At 37.5% G+C, this 20,546-nt stretch overlaps 1 protein-coding gene across 1 annotated transcript in view; it reads left to right on the forward strand.

Annotated features, from left to right (window-relative positions):
• Positions 1 to 20,546, forward strand: part of LOC121443342 (GREB1-like protein) — a 253,801-nt gene that overhangs the window by 110,359 nt on the left and 122,896 nt on the right. Inside the window, exon 2 of the mRNA XM_041645069.1 lies at positions 15,369 to 15,474. The gene's annotated coding sequence lies outside the window, so the exon portion shown is untranslated. The remainder of the gene's footprint in view (positions 1 to 15,368; positions 15,475 to 20,546) is intronic.

Consider the following 20,546-nt stretch of genomic DNA (forward strand, 5'->3'; position numbering starts at 1 on the left):
TACATGGTTTATGTGGTAAAAAGATCATTCTAAGATAATATCTTCCATCTGCATTAAAATTCCTATAGGAGAAATTCTAGAAGGCAATATGGCTAGAATGCAATTAAGATTTGTATCTACTCTGTCTATATGAGCCTCCTGTAATTTCTCTTCAACAACAGTTAATTCTTTCACAGGTTCAGCTGATATTTCCCTGAGGCTATTTAGGTTATTGTCACATCTAAGGTTTTGTTTAAATGAATTATTACATCAGGTATTATCCCAAAAGTTTGTCACAGACTGGAAATGTCTCCTAACAATCTTTGAAAGTCATTCAGAGTCTGAAATTGGTCTCTCCTAATTTGTGACTTTTGTATTCTAATTTTTTGTAAACCCATTTTATAGCCTAGATAATTGACAGAATCTCCTCTTTGTATTTTTTTTTTCAGGAGCAATTTGTAAACCCCATTTAGGCAAAACTTTCTTTACTTATTCAAGCATTCTTTCTAAAGTATCCACGGATAGCAAAATGTCATTCACGTTATGATAAATTATAGATTTAGGAGATTATTTATGTATTATTTCCAATGGCTGACTTACAAAGTATTGACACAGGGTGGGGCTATTGAGCATTCCCTGTGGGAGGATAGTCCATTGATATCTCCTAGTAGGCTGAGAATTATTATAAGTAGGCCTTGTAAAGGCAAATTTTTCTCTTTCCTTTTCTTGTAAAGATATAGGAAAGAAACAATCCTTTAAATCAATAACTATAAGAGGCTATCCTTTAGGCAATAGGGAAGACAAAGAAATTCCAGATTGTAGAGGGCCCATAGGTTGAATTAGTTTGTTGATAGCTCTTAGATCTGTCACCATTCTCCATTTTCCAGATTTCTTTTTAATAACCAATACAGGAAAATACAAAGACTGGTTGATTCTTCAATACAGTAAGCATCTAATTGCTCCTGTACCAGCTGTTCTAAATCCTGCAGTTTGTCTTATATTAAAGACCATTGTTTAACCCATATTGGTTTCTCAGTTAACCATTTTAAAGGTAGGGTCTTTGATACCTCTAAAGGTTTGCTTGTTGTTTTGTGTTTTTGTACAGCCTGAATGGCTGGTGACCTTTCTGTATAGTATTTTATAATATTCTTCCCAGAAACTCATGTTTCTGGGACTGCAGAAATGTTAATCTGGGTATTCCATTGCTGCAATAGGTCATAACCCTACAAATTCACTGTGATATTAGCCACATATGGCCTCAGCCTTCCTCTCTGTTCTTCTGGCCCTATGCATTCAACCTTTCTCGTGCTTTGTTTCACTTGAGATACAGTTCCATTTTCTAGGAATTGAACATCTGCCTCTTGAAGAGGCCAATTTGAATGCCAAGATTCTAGAGTAATAATAGTCACAGTCGCACCTGTGTCCAGTAATCCCTCATTTACAGTGTTATTTATATGCATTACTAGCTTTGGTCTTTGATCATTTATAGAAGTATGCTAAAATACATGCTTCCTATTTCCTATTAGAATTTTTGATTTATCTTCCATGTTTATTCCATCATCCAAAACAGCATGTTTTTTTTTACAGCAGGCAACAGATTTCTTAATTTTCCTATTAAGACATGTTCTCCACAGTGACTGGGAATGACTGGACCACATTTTATTTGGTGACCTGTGAGAGGTCCTCCAAGGAGTTTCCTGATGGTATTGAGTTGCCTTGTCTGTCTTTTGTTGATCCGCATTCATTGGTCCAGTGTTGGCCTTTGCCACATCTTCTACATAGTCCAGAAGATTGAGACCTCCTAATTTTGCCTTTTCCATAGGGGACATTATTTCTAGGACTGCCTTGTCTACAATCCCTTCTCAGATGTCCTATTCTACCACAATTAAAACATTTGACATTTTGATGTCTCCTCATACCTTTGGAAATTGCTTCTCCTACCCAGGCCTCAGTATTATAGTCAAATGTCTCAATGTTCATTGTATGTAGGATCCATTCATCCATTGGTGCTGATCTAACCTTTATAGGCCCAAGTATCTTTTTGGATTCTAAGTTGGAATTTTCAAATAAGTACTCATCTAGCTTCTGGGTTTGTTACTTCTATTTGTACAGCCTTAGTTAATCTTTGTAAAAAGTCACTAAAATGTTCTCTTTGACCTTGTTTAACCCTAATATATGATCTAATTCATTTTCCCAGTTCTTGAGTTTTGTCCCAAGCATTTAAGGCTGCTGTGTGGCATAGGAACAAGATGTTTTCATCATAAAGAGCTTGAGCCTGTGGGTCAGCATAAATGGCCTCACAAAGAATTTGATCTTGGGATGTCTCAAATCCTTTGGCTTTTCCCTGTTGTTCTAAAATTTTTGCCTCTTCTCTCCAATAACATTTCCCCTGTAGTTGTGGCCCCGTCTTCTAGGACTGCTGAAACTAATTAAAGTCAGTCATGTGGGGTAGCCTTATTGCTGAAGCCCATGTCTTTACCATCTCCCTAATGGTAAATGCAAGTCATAATATACTACTATTTTCTTAATTTCTTTTAGATCATTCATACCTATAGGTTTCTGTCTACATTCTTTGGATCCTTTTGGGCATTTATAACTTGATGCTTTTTCAGAGGTGATTACAGGGTAGGAAACTAAAATCCTGGGTAAGTCTTCTCCGACTCTGCCATGTACTGGTGATGTTGAATCCTGTCCTTGTACCTTCTTTCCCTGCTCATCAGCACTGATACTTTCCTCAATCATTTCAAATATTTTTACTACTATCTTTTGTAAAGCCTGAATCTCTTGACCTGTATATATTTCTAGTGATTTCATTGAAAAACCTAACCTATGATCCTCATTCTGCACATGTGATTTCAAGGTATGAAATTTTTCCTTTAAAGATAACATCTCATCCTTGGACATTATTTGGATAGTGTGCAGATTGCCTTCCTGGAGAGATACTCTATCAGCTAACCTAACTTAACTTTTTAACAGATTTTGATTGTCACATTCAATAGTATGAATTCTTTCAGACAAGTTCTCAGTACCCTTGGACATGGATTGAATTTTGTCTTCAAATTAATGTTATTCTTTTTAATGGCATTAATTTTTTCAGCTAACTTTTGATTTTTCATGGTATTAATCCTGTCAGCCAGCTGTTCATTATTAGTCCGTAAAGACTGTATCATTTCTAAAAGTTTCTCATTCTTGGCTCTGTTATAAAACCATTTTCTTGGGCTGGAGAGATGGCTCAGCGGTTAAGAGCATTGCCTGCTCTTCCAAAGGTCCTGAGTTCAATTCCCAGCAACCACATGTGGCTCACAACCATCTGAAATGAGGTCTGGTGCCCTCTTCTGGCCTTCAGGCATACACGCAGAAAGAATACTGTATACATAATAAATAAATATTTAAAAAAAAATAAAATAAAACCATTTTCTTATGGATATAATATGAAAAACAAAGCTAAGTCCCAATATCTAATAAATGAATGTCTCAGAAAAACCATATAAGCCTTGCAGAATACGATCCATAGTATAAGAAAAAAGTTATCAAATTCCTGAATGGTAATATTGTCTGCAATTATATAATTTTTAAGTTTATTGATTTATTTATTAATCAAATAGTTACCTTTGTTATGAGATTTCAGTACATTGTTGTAGGTGTAATAATCTTTATTTTGGCCAGCAGGTATTGTGATTGCAGTGTGTGGCAGAGAGATGCGACCAGCATTGACACAAATAGTCCTGAGCCACTTTGGTTCTGCACATTGGTGCCTGGTAAATACTGACAAATATGCTTTGCTTGACAAATTAAGAGTAATTAAAACAGTTCTGTACACAGAGCAAGGAGCCCAGAGCTTGTGAGCAGGAAACACAAACCAGAAGCTGCACAAGCCACCACATGGCAGGGAAAGTGGTGGGGGAGGGGGCTGAGTGTGTGTGAGCCTGGGAAATTCCCAAATTGCTGCATGGTAGCCTTGCTGTGACTAGGTTTTGGCAAAAAAAAAAAAAAAAAAAAACCACTTAGTATGTGAAATCAAGCCAGGTGGGTGGGAATGGGAGACCTACTGTCAAGGGACCTTTTGTAACTTTCAGGCCATTCCATCCAATAGGTATAGAGTTGGGATTCACATGGGCGCCCAATGAAGATGGACATTATAAAGTAATCCCACACTAGCTCAGAATTGAGTATAATAAAAGGTTCTTTATTCAGGGATAGACTCACAGGTCACAGTCCTCTGCATTTATAGTAAAAGAGACTATGCCCAAGTGGGCTGGTATCTTAAAGGCTATTGGCTGAAGGAGTTCCCACAGCGTCCATGGGAAAGGCACCTGCTGCCATTTGATATGAGAACCCACACAGTGGAAGGAGAGAGCCAACTCCAGGAATTTGTCTGTTGAAACTATGGGCCTTCTGAGACATGGATATACCCACAAATGTGTGGTAGCATGCATGTATGCACATACGTGCACACTAATTTATTATATATAAAAAGAAATCAAAAGGAAATATAAAAGGAAGATGAGAGAAATGCTTGCTGAGCTTTGCCAACAGATTTTAATAACCAAAACCTCTTTCTTCACAACATGGTTTAATATGGTGCTGACTTATCTCCTCTATAACCTGGTTTTTGCTTACGATTTATTTTATTTTTGCAAGCCTGTATGTCAGTGCACCATGCATGTATAATGCCTGGTGGGTCCTCTGGAACTGAAGTTACAGATGGTTGTGATCTGCCACATGAATCCTCTGGAAGGTCAGCCAGTGCTCATAATGGCTGAACTATCAATCTCTCCAGCTCTGATTCCTTGATTTTGAAGAGTTCTCTCTGTCTTTTCTTTGACAATATTAAATTTAGTCACAGATGTTCTAGTATAGTTGTCCAACTCCACTGATATTTTAATTAGAATTACATTGTTATCTCCTTTGGGAAATGTGCAACTTTATAATGATTAGGCTTCTCTTTAAGGAATGTGTTCCTTTGTATAGAAATTTTCACTTAATTACTTAATAAATTTTGATAATTTTAAAAAGTTACAACATATAATCTATTACCATGATACCCATTATTATTTTTGGTTATTGTTGTAAATGAGGTTCCATGTGTTAACATGTGTGTGTGCACATGTGTGTATACAGGTATGTGTGCAAGTATGCATTTAGAGGCCATAGGTTGATGTCAGATGTCTTCTATTGCACCCCACCTTGATTTATTGAGGTGATAGCTCTCATTTGAACCTAGAGTTTGTCTGTTCAGCTAGTCTAGCTTGCCTTTTTAGCTGGCCTGGGGATCTCCTGCCTGCCTAAGGATTGCAGGCTGGTTACCATGCCTCCCACTTATGTGGTCCTCATGCTTATGTGGCAAGCACATTACCAGCTGAGCCATCTCTCCAGCCTGATTTCCTTTCAGTGAGTGAATAAGTTGTGTGTGTGCGTGTGCGTGTAACATTTTTCTTTATCCATTTATTCACTAGTGAATACTTGGGGTGGTTTCATGTCTTAGCTACTGGGAGCAATGCTGTAACAAACATGGGTGTGCAGATACTTTCATTTTCAGAACATATGTAATAGTTTCCTCATTGACTCACAATGGACACATTTTAAACTTGAAAGTGAGGTAATGCTGAACATTTCTTACTCTATCATGGCGCCACATCTTAATAAAATATTGTAACTTAAATATGTATTCAAGCACATAACCAACCAAGTATTGTGCTCAACAGTACAGTAGGCTGTACAGTGTGTGTCATTTACCCTTGTGACAGTTAACTAATAGGAAACAATGCCTCTCGGCCTCTACTCAGAATCACAGCTGAATATTGTGTATAACCCCTTACTATCCTGAAAAAGACAAAAATTTAAAAGTTTGAAATACAGTTCTTTAAACTAAATTGCTTTTGTATCTTTGTAAACTAGAAAAGAAGTGAAAGTTCATCTGTTGTAAATTGGAAATCAATGTACATACTGTCTTCCATCTGTAGACAACCTACAGGTAAGGTTAGGTTGCATACAGCGCACAGTAGGATCCTACAATGCTCTGTATGATCACAGTTGTTTACACCCACAAGTTAGTCTATTGAGGGGCTCTGAGTAATGGAGCCACAGGAAGCAACACCATGGTGGATTGCTGGCTGGGATGGACGCTCTGGTTTTAAATTTCTAGGGACCTACCATACTGTTCCCACCAACAGCAAGTGCTCCCTTTTGTCAGCTTTTATCTTTTGAAAGATAGCAGGTGTTAGGTGTGAGGTCACCTCTTTCTGCAGTTTTGATTTACACTTCCCTGGCAGTTAGTCATGCTGATAATTCATGCACTTTTGACCATTTGTACATCTATAAAGATGCATTTTTAAGCATCTTTGTTTTTGTTAGTGTATATTTTTCACTTTCCTGATTAAGTTTATTCTGAATAGTTTTATATTGCCTTTGTAGGAGTTAAAATTTGAATTTGGGGGGCAGTTTGTTTTATTGTTTGAACTTCTTACATATTTAGGGTTTGACTCCTTTTTAAAGTATGATTTAGAACTATTTTCTTCCATTCTTCAAGCTCTCTTCACTTTCTCATCCCATCTGCCGTGAAGAAGCTTTATGATATGACATAATCCTTTATAATATGACATAATCCTTTTTATAATGACATAATCCTTTATAATATGACATAATCCCTTTTGTCAGCTTTTGCTTTTATTGCCTATGATTTTGGAATCATATCCAAAAAAAATCATAACCCAGATCCATATCATTCAGATTTTCCCCATTGCTGTCTCCTAGTAAGCACTTTTTTGTTTGTTCTGTTTTTCTAAGATGGGGTCTCATCACTCGTCTCACTAAGATACTCTGGAATTGGGTCTGTAGACCAGTCTGGCATCCAACACACAGCAGTCTGCCTGCCTCTCCCACTTGAGTGTAGAGATTAAAGGGGTGTGCCACCATGCCTGGCTAGAAAGTAGTTTTGTAAATTTCAGGTCTTATATTCAGAATTTTGAAAAACATTTTGAGTTGCTTTTGTAGTGTGAGATAAGTTTTTGATCCCCGTGCATGTTGAGCATCCAATTTCCCAACAGTCTGTTGAGTTCTTAGCATCTTTGTGGAGGATCAGTCAGTAGTGTGTGAATTTATTTTGGACTTCTCTATTCTATTCCATTATTTAATTTTTATACATCACTGTGGATATCTTTATGCTACTACCATGCTGGTTTGTTCACCACAGTTCTGAAGTCAGTTTTGAAACCTGAGAATCTGATTCCTTCAGAGTTTTTGTCTGTCTGTCTTGTTTTGTTGTTTTGTTTGGTGGAGGGCTGTTTAAGAGATCGTTGATTATTCAGTGTCTATTGTGACTCTGTAAAAATATTAGGATTCGTTTCCTATTTTTATGAAAAATGTTTGGTTTTAATTATTGCATTAAATTTGTTGGATTTTTTTGAATAATGTATTTTAATAATACTATTGTTCTAATCGTTGAAAATCAGATATTTTCTTATTTATTTCTATCAATTTAATTCACCAATGTGCTGTATTTTTCAGTGGATTCTTTTTTATTTTTGCTTTGTTGGTTAAATTTACTCTTAATTTTTAAAATTTACTTTGTGAGGTTTACAAATTGAATTTTGTTATTACTGACAGTTTACTGTTAGCACATGGTGATGCTGCTAGCTTTATATGTTGGGTTGTTTTTATTAGCTTTACTATATTAGTTTGTTCTACCAGTTTTTTGTGGAGTCTTAAGTTATTCCATATAAAAGATTGTGTCATCTACAAACAAGAGTCCATTATTTTGTATTTAGTCTAGAAATGTGTTGCTTTTAATTCCGTCCCTCCAGAGAAGACAGGTGTGGGCCAAGTGTCAGATCTGTGACCTGACTCCTGACATATGTTCACTGTGCTCAGGGCATCTGACTGCAAACCCCAGTCAAGCCTTGTGGAATTTAGTGCTCTCATCCATAGCATCTTTTTTTGCTCATCTCAAAGTAGCAATATATATCTTATAGTATGTTTCCAGCTGTTTGTGTTTTTATAGTATTTTTCCAGCTGTTTGTGTTTTATAGCATGTCTCCAACTGTTTGTTTGTTTATTTGGTTAGTAGGTTTGGCTTTGTTTTTCTCTTTTTTCTTTTTTGAAACAGATTCTTGGTGTGTAGTTCAGGCTTCAAATTTGTAGTGATATATCTGCCCAGCTCTCCACAAGCCGTGACTACAGATGTGTACCATCAAGCTTGGCATAGCATCAGTTTTTAGCATTGTCATTTTGAAATGTAATGCCACTATTTAAGGAATTGTCTCATTTATGGTCACTTCTAAGCCATGATTCCTACCAAACAGGAACTGTTTTTTTTCCCCTTTGAGATCCAAATAGCACCAAACAGTCTATTGCACTGAATAAATATTTAATGAAGATTGAATGTTTCCTGTTTAGTAGATCAATTACTTTTGTCAATTTTCTGAGGAAAATCTTTGTTTCTTTTTGTCCTGCAATGGGCTAAGAAATTGCTTTCTTAATATTATTTACTTATATAGGGTTTTTTCCCAGTGATATGAAATTTTAAGGCCTTAGGCTTTTATTACTCTTTTTCTCATTTGGTATGTAGGCTTTGAATTTTTATGTCATCTCAAATATGAATCTCAGAATCATTGGTCTGGTAGCACACAATAAAATTATTTCCTAAAAGAATTAAGTTTTCAGCTAGGTGGTGGTGGTACACGCCTTTAATCCCAGAATTTGGGAGGCAGTCTGGTCTACAAGAGCTAGTTCCAGAACGGTTGTCTCGAAAAACCAAAAATAAATAAATAAAAGTTATAAAAAAATTGAGTTTTCTAAAATTTTGGGTGCTTAAGGGTATGAAAATGAAAAATATTTGTTCATGAGATAAAAAGATGTTTGCATCTTTTTAAGACATAAATTATTTTTACTATTAGTTGATAAATATTTACATTTTATTGAATGAGACACATCCTTTTTTAATTATTGGTCAGATTTTTGTTAAAGCATTATATTTAAATTAAACACATTTTCTCTTTGGAATCTCTATGAAGTTAGTGAAAGCACTTGAAAGGTTCCTCCTTGAAGGTGTTCTGTGAAGTGCCATGTTCTGGATGAGGCACAGGGGACAAAATCACCAACATGCAACAAACCTGACTGCCCAAGACCTGCACAAATCACAGGCACAAGGTCATCAAAAATACCACAAGGTCATCAGAGACACCACAAGGTCATCACAGACACAAGGTCATCAGACACAACATCAACACAGACACAAGATTATCACAGACACAAGGTCATCACAGATACAAAGTCATCAGAGACACAGGTCATCATAGATACAAGATCATCACAAACACAGTGTCATCACAGACAAGGAGCTCACAGAAACAACTAAGCTGGGCTTTGTGGGAGCTCACCAACACTAGACCAACAGCTAAAGAGCCTGCATGGGACAAGCATAGGCCCTCTAAGTATGTGAAACAGTTGTATAACTTGACCTACCTGTAAGAATCCTAGCCTGGCAGTGGTAGCGCCTGCCTTAAATCCCAGCACTAGGGGGGCAGAGACAAGCAGATCTCTGTGAGTTTGAGGCCAGCCCAGTCTACAAGAGTTAGTTCCAGGACAGCCAGGGCTGTTACACAGAGAAACCCTGTCTTAAAAAACAAAACGAACAACAACAAAAAAAAAATTTGTAGGACTCCTAGCTGTGAGAGTGGGGCCTGTCAGTTACACTTTGGCAGGCTTTTGGGAGCCTATTCCACATACTGGATTGCCTTCAAAACTTTAATATGAGGGGAGGAGCTTAATCCTACCTTAACTTGGTATGTCATACTTCATTGACACCCATGGAGATTTGCCCTTTCTGAACAGAAACAGGAGGAGTAGATTGGAGGGTGGGCAGAAGGGAGGTAAAGAATGGAATGGGAAGAGAAGAGGGAGAAGAAACTGTGGTTGGGGTGTAAAATAAATAAAAGTTGTTATAAAAAAAGGAAAAAGATACAAGAAAAGTCGTGGTGGCACATACTCTTAATTCCAGTACTCAGGAGGCAGAGACTTGTGAATCTCTGAGTTTGAGGCCAGTCTGTTCTATAAAGCAATTTCCAGGACATCCAGGACTACACAGAGAAACCCTGTCTCCAAAAACTGATAAACAAACAAATAAACAGACACAGCAGGAAGGGTGCTAGCTGGGAAATGGAAGCTGAGCATAAGTATAATATGAATATAACAGAATACATTCTGTACATGCAGGTTGCTGCCAAAAGAAAATACATACAAGTAAATAGAAAGTTTTCAGTTTGTGAGACTACTATCACTACAGAAAATATTCTCTGCATGCTGTCAATATGTTATTCAAATGGAACCTACTATCGGTATCAGTTAGAAAATTGATGTCATTTAAATAAAACAGAAAAATAAATAAGCAGAAAAAGTATATAAATGCATTTTATTGTCATTTCTGAGAATCAGAAATAATTATGAAATGACTAAGTCATACCTGTGACAAAATCCCACTGCAGTTAACATGTGACCACCTGACTTAAATCACTGCTGTCCGGAGCTCTTTGCTTGCTTTGTTTGTTTGTTTGTTTTTTCATGAGGATGATTGTGAGTTGACATGTTTTGGGAGAAGGTGGCATAAATCAGCTGATTCAGAATGAATCTCTTATCTGTTTGAGGTCTTTTTGACCCAGGAGTTTGTGACCTATGAAAACGTTACTTTTGGGGATTTGTTAAAATATTTTACAGTGTGTAGATTTTAATTGATACCACACTGCTGGAAGTTGGCTAACATTGCCCAAAGGGAAGAGTTGTATTGGGATAAATTGGAAAGAGCTTAAGAAGTTCTGTTAAATTTCAATGCAAGTGAGAAAAAGGAGAGTCGACAGTGGGAAACCCTGCACGTTCTCAGCCTGGAACAAGGAGAACCATCCTTTACCCTAGTGTCTGCAGTGTTCCTCTTACTCAGTGGCTCTCCCATTTCACGAAATTCTGCTTCAGTTCATTGCCAGAAAATGTGCCCAAAGAAGCCTGTGGGTCATTTATAAGGTACTGCACATCCAAGGCTGCAGAAAGTGACAGTGGGGACTTGGGGAGTGCTCTTGTCTGTGTCCGGAAGCCAAAAGGAAGATAAATAGCCACTGACCACCTCTCTTCTTATTGAAATGGTCCAGCCCTACCTTTACTGCAGGACTCACAGGGTTTTGAAGAGCAAATAAGATGGTGGTGAAGCGTAAACCCTCTTAGGATTTCACATTGATGCATTTTCCCCAGTGTAGGTTTCTAGCTCTAACTGTGATCTGGAAGCGACCCTCAAAGAAAGAAGTCTTGTTTTGTTTTTGGCCAGTCAAGCAAACACCCATAGGGGTGTTCTTTCCACACATGCATATGGATATGCTGTGTTCAGAAGATAATTTAATGGTATCTTTTGGGGACCCTTTGCAGGAATGCTGTCATTTCAAGGTCACATCTCTCTTGCTATTAATGTTTAAGTTGGAGAGTACTCAAGGATGTGCTATTTGAGGCTCAGTAGTTTAGGAGAACTACTTTGAGCCAGTTCATAGTAGACAAAGTCTTCTACAAGATGATAGTCTTTCTGTAATTATTTAATCTTTTTCTATTAAGTTATGAACTTGTTCACATTTATTTAATTATTTTGTATATTTTTGCCAGCCTTAAAAATAAAATAAGAAATTCCAAGATTATAAAAAAAATTGTACTATGTTATTTATAAAGATACCAAAGTAAGGAAGTAAAGGAGACATAGACACATTCAAATAAGAGGTATTAGTTTATGGGGCTAATTTTTTAAATTCCCCACATTATTTAAACATAACAGATAAAACATCTTTTAAATTTTGTGGTGATTTTTGGAATATAAAGATGAGGGGAGTAATCACAGACTACAAAGTCATCCCAATTTTAGCATAACTTAAAGGTTTTCTGTGTGAAAGTTTTAAAGGAAAATTGAAATATTTTACTAGGCAAATATCATTTACTTTGCTCACAGTTCATAGGAATGCTGTTGATGAGCTTTCCTTGAACATCTGGGGTCTTTAGATATGCCATCTATATTTGTATTAATTGTTCTTTTTTGAGAATGAGAATGTATTTCTATACAACAGAGGTTTACCTCTGTGTCTCGGTATTTGTTATAAAAATGGGTTGTTAATTTCCATAATTGACGTTGATCACAATGTTTTAATTTAATCTCCAGGTTGGTTTTTGTTTATTTGTTCTTCAGAATTTCCTTCCTATTTTTTAAATGTTAGAAGCTTAATTATTTCTCATTGGATTTGAAATAAGGGCAAAACCCCAAACTCCAGACAAGCAGAACCTTCTGCATGTACAGCTTCCTTGGCACTGGTTCGTTGCTGGGAGATGTTCACATGACCTCTCCTTTGTTAGCAGAGAGTCTGCGGCCCTTCCCAGGATGCTCTCCTGATCACTGTCTTTTAAATCCAAGTTGGAGGTTGATTAATGGATGGGGAGCTTTTCTATTCTGAGCTACACATATTGTTGACATTGTGTCACATGTTGCTTTTTAATTTCTGATGTGCTTAATGTGTTTTTAATTTGCAAAGCATGAGTGTCCCTTTCACAGCAGTAGAATAGAGTCAGCGTTTCTAAGTCCAGATACTGCTTTATTCAAACAAGAAGGGGCAGGGTGAAGAGGGCTGAACTGAAGCCTTGGGTTTCCTGCAACACGCACGTCAATGAATTTCACTTTGAATATTGTTCAATAAAAGAAGGCACTTGAGAAAGGCTTTTCTTTCCTCCGAGAAGTCTCTTGCCTCTTGGTGAGTGAATTGCCGTACTATAAAAGCTCTGGGGGAAAGTGAGTGAAAAGGCAATCCACAAATGATCACTCTCCTCTGCCTTTGATTGGGTCAGATTCGGTTGTGTGTGTGGCAATTGTTTTCTTTTTCACTTAGAAGAGGTTTATGGTCCGATGTCTGTCAAGTCAGACCTTGTCCTAAGGTTGTATTTCTCTCTGGAGTTCCTGGGGGTGATGTTATCTTCTGGTCACTCAGCGTGTGGTTGCTCTGGAGAGTATCTGTCACTCTAGGCATTACAAGATGGATGGGTCTCCAGTGAACTGCTGGGTGAAGCAAATGGTGAAAACAAGAAAAGACAAGAGGTTTCAGGGTCTGCAGAGGACAGACAACAGGGAAACCCTTAGAACTCAAGAGTAAGCTGAGCCCTGGAGGAAAGGAGAGCAAGGACGGGCCAGTGTCGGCCAGAAACGTCCTGCAGCTCAGAATCCTTTGGTGGCTTGTTGTGGTCTGAGGGAGTGATCTACATCATGGTAACAGCTTTGTGTTTCTGATTTCCAAAATGTGTGTGTGTGTGTGTGTGTGTGTGTGTATACATATATGTAGGTGTGTGTATATATATCTGGAGAAAGTATTGGGAAATAACAATAATAATAGGATGGTTTATGAAGATTTTGCTTTAAAATGTTTTAAAGATTAAGCTAAAAATTGAACATTTAGCCATTTCAGTTTACTTTCTGTTTTTTCCTTTTCTACTTTTTTTTATAATTATTGAAATGTCAGCCGACAGCTAGTAGATGTTAAGACACTTGGAAACTTGGGTCGTGTAGCTGATATCCTCATTGTTTTCCGAATGCTCTTTGGCACTTCCGCTAGGGAGTTCTGAGAGTTCTGTGTTTTAATGGAGACTGGGGGCAGGTCTTAAGTTCTTTTAAATTATCCTCAATTTCATTTAATGGATTCTGTGATGGAACAAATATATAATTTTTATTGATCTGTGAGACACTGAGGTTTGTACTGTACTTGTTTGGTTGGTAACAGTCACAGTGTGTAAATCCTTATTCATACAAAGTCCCTCCTGTGGGACAGAGAGGACAGAAAGCTGCCTTGGGATAGTAGATGAGAAAAGAGAGGGCAGTGTAACTGAAAAACAAAAAATGATTTTGTCAAACATTTTGGCATTTGTCTATGAAAAAGCCCATCAGTTGAAAGGCAAAGAAATTGAGATGGTTAGGAGCTTTAAGCTGCGTAAACGGTGGAGTCTCTCCTTCTCTGTGGGCGTAAATAATAGATGAAAGAGGAAGAGCGACAACAAAGGACCAGGTCCTTTAAGAAAATGTGTGCAACCTGAATAGGGGTCTGTGGTCCAGGGCCAAAGGTCTTAGCTTTGAGTGTAATTAGAAGAAAATACAAAAATGTCATTACTAGCAGGTGAAGTGTGTAGCACGTGGCTAAAAATTAGCAGTTTTAGACTCCAAAGCTATTGGAATTGGATTATTGACCCTTTTAAAAATCATTAAGATACTTGCAGAGTCAGTCGGTCCTCATTGGAAGTAATGCAGTTTGACCTCATTGACCATATGGGGTAATCTTGGGTTTGGATTAGGTAGGAAAGATGCTGTTGGTGCATGTGAGTGAGAAGTGTTAGCCTAAACATGCAGGGCCAGCGTTTTTCGTTATTCTTGTGTGAGAAGTAATTCTTCCAATAAGAAGAGGTTAAGACAAATATTTTTTATCCCAAAATCTATAATGTTTATTTTCTCTCTTTCAAGTTGACATAAAAAAGAAAGTACAAAAACATTTTAGCATGACTTCAAGTATTTTAATGTTATATATATTCATATTGCATTTAGTACATTCTTAAAAACTAAGAATCTTTAGTTTTCTTTTTTAGACATAGTAAAAATTACTTCTAAGTTATGTATAAAAATTAATGACAAGTTGCTTTAATTTATTTAAGGCTTTACCAATTTTTCATATCTTTGTTTATGAATTTATATCAACATAATCTACTTAGTGGGGAAGAATAATAGGCACGTTATTCAATCAATTGTAGGTGATTATAGTTTATTTAATATCTCCTAGAAACACACTGCTCAGAAAGTAGGAAACCTTTCTCTTCTTGCAATTTTTCTGGAAATCATTATAGAAGTTCAAAAAGTAAAAATTATTACCTTCATATTAGTTATATTTGACTTCTTTATAATTAATTATAATTATACTAATTATAATATAAATTTATTAATTTATTATTTGAATAAATTAATTTTAGACAAATATCAGGAATTGTAAAACTCCCAAATGCCTCAGAATAAGAAAGTTGTCTTATCTTAATTCTATTCCAAAACAGAAGTAATCTGGGACTTTTACTGTTATGATGATGTCAAAGAAACTTTCTCAGCTCGCACTGAGGGAAGGTTGGGGAGGGTTGCTCTAAGAAAAACAGAAATTATTTTGACCATATATTGAGGGTGGTTGTTGAAGTTTAGGAATAGGGAGCTTCTTTCTATTTTCCCATAGTAATAAGTTGAGGTACACAGGACTTTGGTAATTCCTGTGGTTTTGTAGAATTTCAATATGTAGATTGTTATATTGTGCAATAAAGGGAACTGAGAAATAACTTGTGGTTTTATGCATTCTGTGTTTTTATAGGTGCAAAGAACCCTGAAGAACGTTGTGATCTCGGACAAGCTTCCTGAGATGTTGACTGCCTAGCTAACCATGAACATGATCCAAAAATGTTAATATATGAACCAAGGTATTGTGTGATTGCATTCCTCTTTTCAAGCTTTTCATGGTCAAATTGGTTTTGTCGGATTAATTTACAGCTGAAATGAAGCTACTATGTTTGCTCCTTAAACTGAGCAGGAGCGTATATGCCCTCCTTTCCAGTTCCACCCCACTCTGCAGGCCTCTCTGCTCTGTCTTCTCAATTCCCCAGTTAAACTTACTAAGTTTTTCTCCCAGATAGCTCTGAATTTCCTGTCTACATAAATTGAAAAAAATGTGAATTCAAGGGCTAACGAGAAGGTTCAGTGGGTAGAAGCACTCACTAACCGCTTCTCTAGAGGACTGAAGTGTCCCCCCCACCCCCACCCCTGTCACCCACATCAGGTGGTCCCTGAGATCCAATGCCAATGTGTGGATGGTCTCCGTGTCATCCACACACGGCATCCCCACAGTCAGACAAACACACATACACAAAAATAAAAATGAAATTTTAAACTCTTATTTTTCATATCTTTTTTCTTTTTTATTGTTCTTTGAAAATTTCATTCACATATACATTATGTCTTGATCAAACTCACCCTTAGTCCCTCCAAGAATGCACTTTTTGGTTCCTCTTTGGTAATTGTAATTTTCTTTCCAGTTGTCTGATAAGAGACTTTGAAGCCCTTGGTTATACAGAAAAAAAAAAAAATCAGCCTGTATTTAGTGATCACATATATTTAAAACCCTTGTGATACTGTTCTGAGACATGTGTTACAGAGCTTTAATAAAATGTTTCTGACTTTTTTTTTAAAGGCTTTTAATTCAGAGGGGAAGGGTGATATTGGTTCTCTCTCCTCCAATATCAGCGGGGGAAAAAAAAAACTTGTTAAGAATTGAGAATTTAGGGCTGGAGAGATGGCTTAGTGGTTAAGAGCACTGGCTGCTCCTCCAGAGGGCCTAGGTTTAATTCCCAGCACCCACATGGCAGTTCACAACTGTCTGTAACTCCAGTTTCCAGAGATCTGACACTCTCATACCAATGTACATAAAATAAAATATTTCAAAAAGAAAAGAATTAAGAATTTAGGGTGACTGCTTTAGGGCCTCTTGGCTTTTAGAAAGAACATAAGCCAAACCCTCTCTCCCGGCTTTAGAAGTTACAGTGTGTTTAAATAGCCTAGTGTTTTCAGGGGAGGCCAAAGAGCTTTTCCTCTTTTATGACCTGTTGTATCCTTTTGAGGCCAGAGAGAACAAGAGGGTCATTGCCACTTCAGCCCAGTCCCTGTTTGTTCCTTAGTGATGACCAGGAAGACACTGAAACCTAGTATTGGCTTAACATCTGGAAAATGGTCAGAGAGGGGAAGGCAGAAGGGAGAGCCAGAACTGTTGCATTCTGTTTCACCAGGTGCTAGGAGGAAGCAACAGTAGCCTTTTTGATATGGGAGGCAAATTCTGTGGGCCCTGGCGTTAGGCTTCAACAATTGAAGAGGTCAGAGGACAGCTGAGTGGGGTCAGCAAGACACCATGGGGTGTATTTTGTTACTTAGGAAAAGGAGCAGCCCCTAAAGCCTTCAAGGATTCCCTTGGAAATCTGCGTTGTGAAAAGGTTTTATGAGTCTCATGGCAATAACTCCTGATTTATCTAAGGAACACTAGCTTTTGTCTAAAGGAAGGATAATCCTCACCAAATGTTGGCCAGGACTGTTAGACTCAGCAGAGGTCTGAAAGAATAGTTAGGATTTGAAGTGTGCTTCGCTTTCCAGAACACTTATCATATTAATGTTTCTGTCACAACAAAGAATTTTGCACTGTTGAAATATCGCCTTTTTCTTTTCTTGGAACAGAAAGCAGGGGAATGCTGGAGTAGGGAGCTGGTCACATTAATTTCAGAATTATTCTACATACTTGCACGCAGAAAACTATTATTAAGCCTTTTTTTCAAATACCAAAACTTGCTACCTCTAGAAGGTTATCTTTTAATTTGTTTATAAAGGGCATACATAAAGCATTAAGTATGTTTCTAGCTCACTGGTTTTTAACATTTTTTAATTCTTACTATTTTTTGTGTATACATGTGACTCTGGGATTGAACTCAGGACCTGATGCATACTACAGTCCTGGCTTGTAGACCTTTTGATTTTAACTGTTACTGATTGGTAGAAGGGGACTATAAGCTGATGAATAACTCCAAACCCTCCATTTCTCTCTGAAATTTTTTTCTTTTTTTCATATATATTGTATCAGGAAGAAAAAAAAATTCAATGTCAGAGCCAAGAATAAAAACATTGTATATCCAGTGGTAGAGGGCTTGCCCAGTGTGTGAGGCCCTGGGTTCTGTCCCAGCACCCACAAAGAATGGCAGCACAATAAGGGATGCTGTCTTTGAAAGGAGTTGGAGAATCTGGGGGTGGAGAGTCTGCCTGTTGTGGGAAGTCTGCGACCTCTGAGAGCAGCGCTGAATGATTTCTGAACACCTTTAAAGGTGGTAGCCCCTGATGGATACGTATGGCAGATTATCACTCTGGGCTTTGACAGTATTTTGATATTCCACTTTATACATTATGCATATATACAGATATAGAAAGAAAGCATATGTGTTAATATGTATAATAAAGAAAAAATCATGTGTATGATAAGCCTTGTTAAACATTTTTACTAATTTGTAAATTAGTGTTGCAATTAACATATTCAGTAGCTACAGTCGTGTGAGTCTTTTCGGTCCTTTTTTCAGTAATAACTCCTATTCAAGGATGTATTCACGAATGTAATTTCTCAAGGTTAAACAGCTTTCACCAGCTAATTCAGAAACCCGAGTGTGGTGACTGATAATTGCCTAGAGAGGACGCACAGCTGTTTAAGTAGCGTTGGATTGAGGGAAATCTGACAAGCGCAATGAGCAGAGTTAATAAGATAACGAAAGACTGATGTCGGGAGGGGGTGGGGAACCCACCAGTCACGTGCCCTTTCTCTGTGAAGCTGTGTCCCCCTCTAAATGGCCTCCAGACTACAGCGGGGCGGGTTGCTTTTCAGTTGTACAATGCAGCATGCCTGGTAAAAAAGCTTCAAACTCACGTCTGATTGAGGAAAAGCATCTGTTTGACGACAGTATCTGAGAAAAATGATAAAATTTTGTTGATTCTGAAGCTTAATTCGCTGGCCTTAGATGTACCTGTATTTCACTGTTCTTGCTTTGAGCCTAGATTTAATTCTTCCTCAAGTGCAGGATAAGGGGACCTTGTTTCTAGATGTTTCGACCATCACCTGAAACCAGACAAACTCTGAGAGTCTTTAATGTGTTGTTATATACATCAAGTGGGTTAATGCTCATGGCTCACTTTCTAAACAATCTTTTAAAAAACAAGATGGGATGCTTAAATAAGAAAAATTAAGAAAAATATCATTATCTTTGCCTTTACAGCTATACTTTCAAAATTAGTATTGACATTTAGAATGTCATTTTAGTAGTATCTTTAAATTACATTTGCATTTTGGAAATTAGTTTTGCCTCTGGAGCTTTATGCAAATCTTAATCCCCACAGAGCCTTCTTCTCCAGCCCCGCGGCTCTGAAACCCTGACAGTCCTGATGGATGTAGTGAGCCACGCTTGGGAAGCTTCTCTCATTATTTAATGTTTTCTGGTCTTGGTTATTGACTTTTCTCTCTATTGAAAAATTGGTCTCTGGCGACATGGTGGGGGTCATGCAGGAATTACGCCAGTTCCAGAGAGTCCTGACAGGATATGTTTCTTTTACAGAAAGGTTCCCAGTTGGAACACTGTGTCCTTATGTTACAGAGTGAACCAGTGTCCTGCCTCATCTTCCTATTGCTATGAACTCGCTGGGTATACCACAGTGATTATTTCCGTAATGACTGAGGGCATTTGGCCATTTGTGTATATGTTGAAAACATTGGAATTAAGAATTTAGAATTAAGTTACTAAGGCTTCTTTAAAAAAAAAAAATACTGTACTTTTTATGACTTCAGAACCTGTCAAAGAAGACATTCCCCAATCTAAATATACAAAGAGGCTGAAGTTTTTTTTTTTTTTTTCAAGACAAGGTTTCTCTGTATAGCCCTGTCCTGGACTCACAGGCTGGCCTCGAACTCAGAGTTATGCCTGCCTCTGCCTCCTGAGTGCTGGGATGCCACCACCACCCAGATTTTTTTTTCTTTTTTTTTTTTGGACTTTCAAGACAGGGTTTCTCTGTAGTTTTTGGTGCCTGTCCTGGAACTAGCTCTTGTAGACCAGGCTAGCCTCAAACTTCCAGAAATCCATCTGCCTCTGCCTCCCAAGTGCTGGGATTAAAAGCGTGGGCCACCACCGCCCGGCCCACCCAGATTTTTTTTTAAAGCATTGTCTTTTAATGTGATTGTCTTTTCAGATCTTCAGCAAGGAAGATGGATAAAAGTGCAATAAAATACATTTATTTTGAATGTGTGTTTAGCATTGTGCCTTATTGAAATGTGCTTGGAAAGAAATAGTATTGCTTCAGATCTGCTTCCTATGTAATTGGATAAGACACACAAAAGTTCACCCCCTTTTACTCAGTTCTGGTTTCATAGAATATCTACCCCTCCCAAAAATCCCACAGTCAAATAAAGGAGTTAAACAAATATTAAAGCCAGCTAATACAAATAATTAAGGGTAACAAATATCTATTTAAAAGAATAAACAGAGCTGAGGTTTAGCTCAGGAGCTCAGGAGTATAGTTAGCACACAGAAGGACTGAGCCTTAATCCCTGGCATCACAAATAAATAGATAATAAAATACTAACAGAGCGAACTGTGAATGTGTATTTATTTTCAGTTTGGGCTTAGAGGCTTCATATGAACTTACAAGGATTGAATTTGGTTTATTTGTCTGAGAACCACACCTTATCACTGTCAGTGCTAGCAACAGAACCCATGGCCTCCACATGCTGAGTACCCGTTCTGCCAATGAGCTATAGCCCCAAATCATGTGGATGGGTAACTTTAGTAAGAAGGAGTATATAATCTATAATGCAGCAATGCTTCCTCTCCTACAAAATCAAAGACTGTAAGAGCTTGAGAAAGATGAAGTGACATGTTCAAGGTCACATCACTGAGACATAACCACGCCTGTTTGGACCCAGAAA

This window comes from Microtus oregoni, unplaced genomic scaffold (genome assembly GCF_018167655.1).
Source record: "Microtus oregoni isolate MIOR12 unplaced genomic scaffold, Mior012 000105F_ref0000443, whole genome shotgun sequence".
NCBI classification, from domain to species: domain Eukaryota; kingdom Metazoa; phylum Chordata; class Mammalia; order Rodentia; family Cricetidae; genus Microtus; species Microtus oregoni.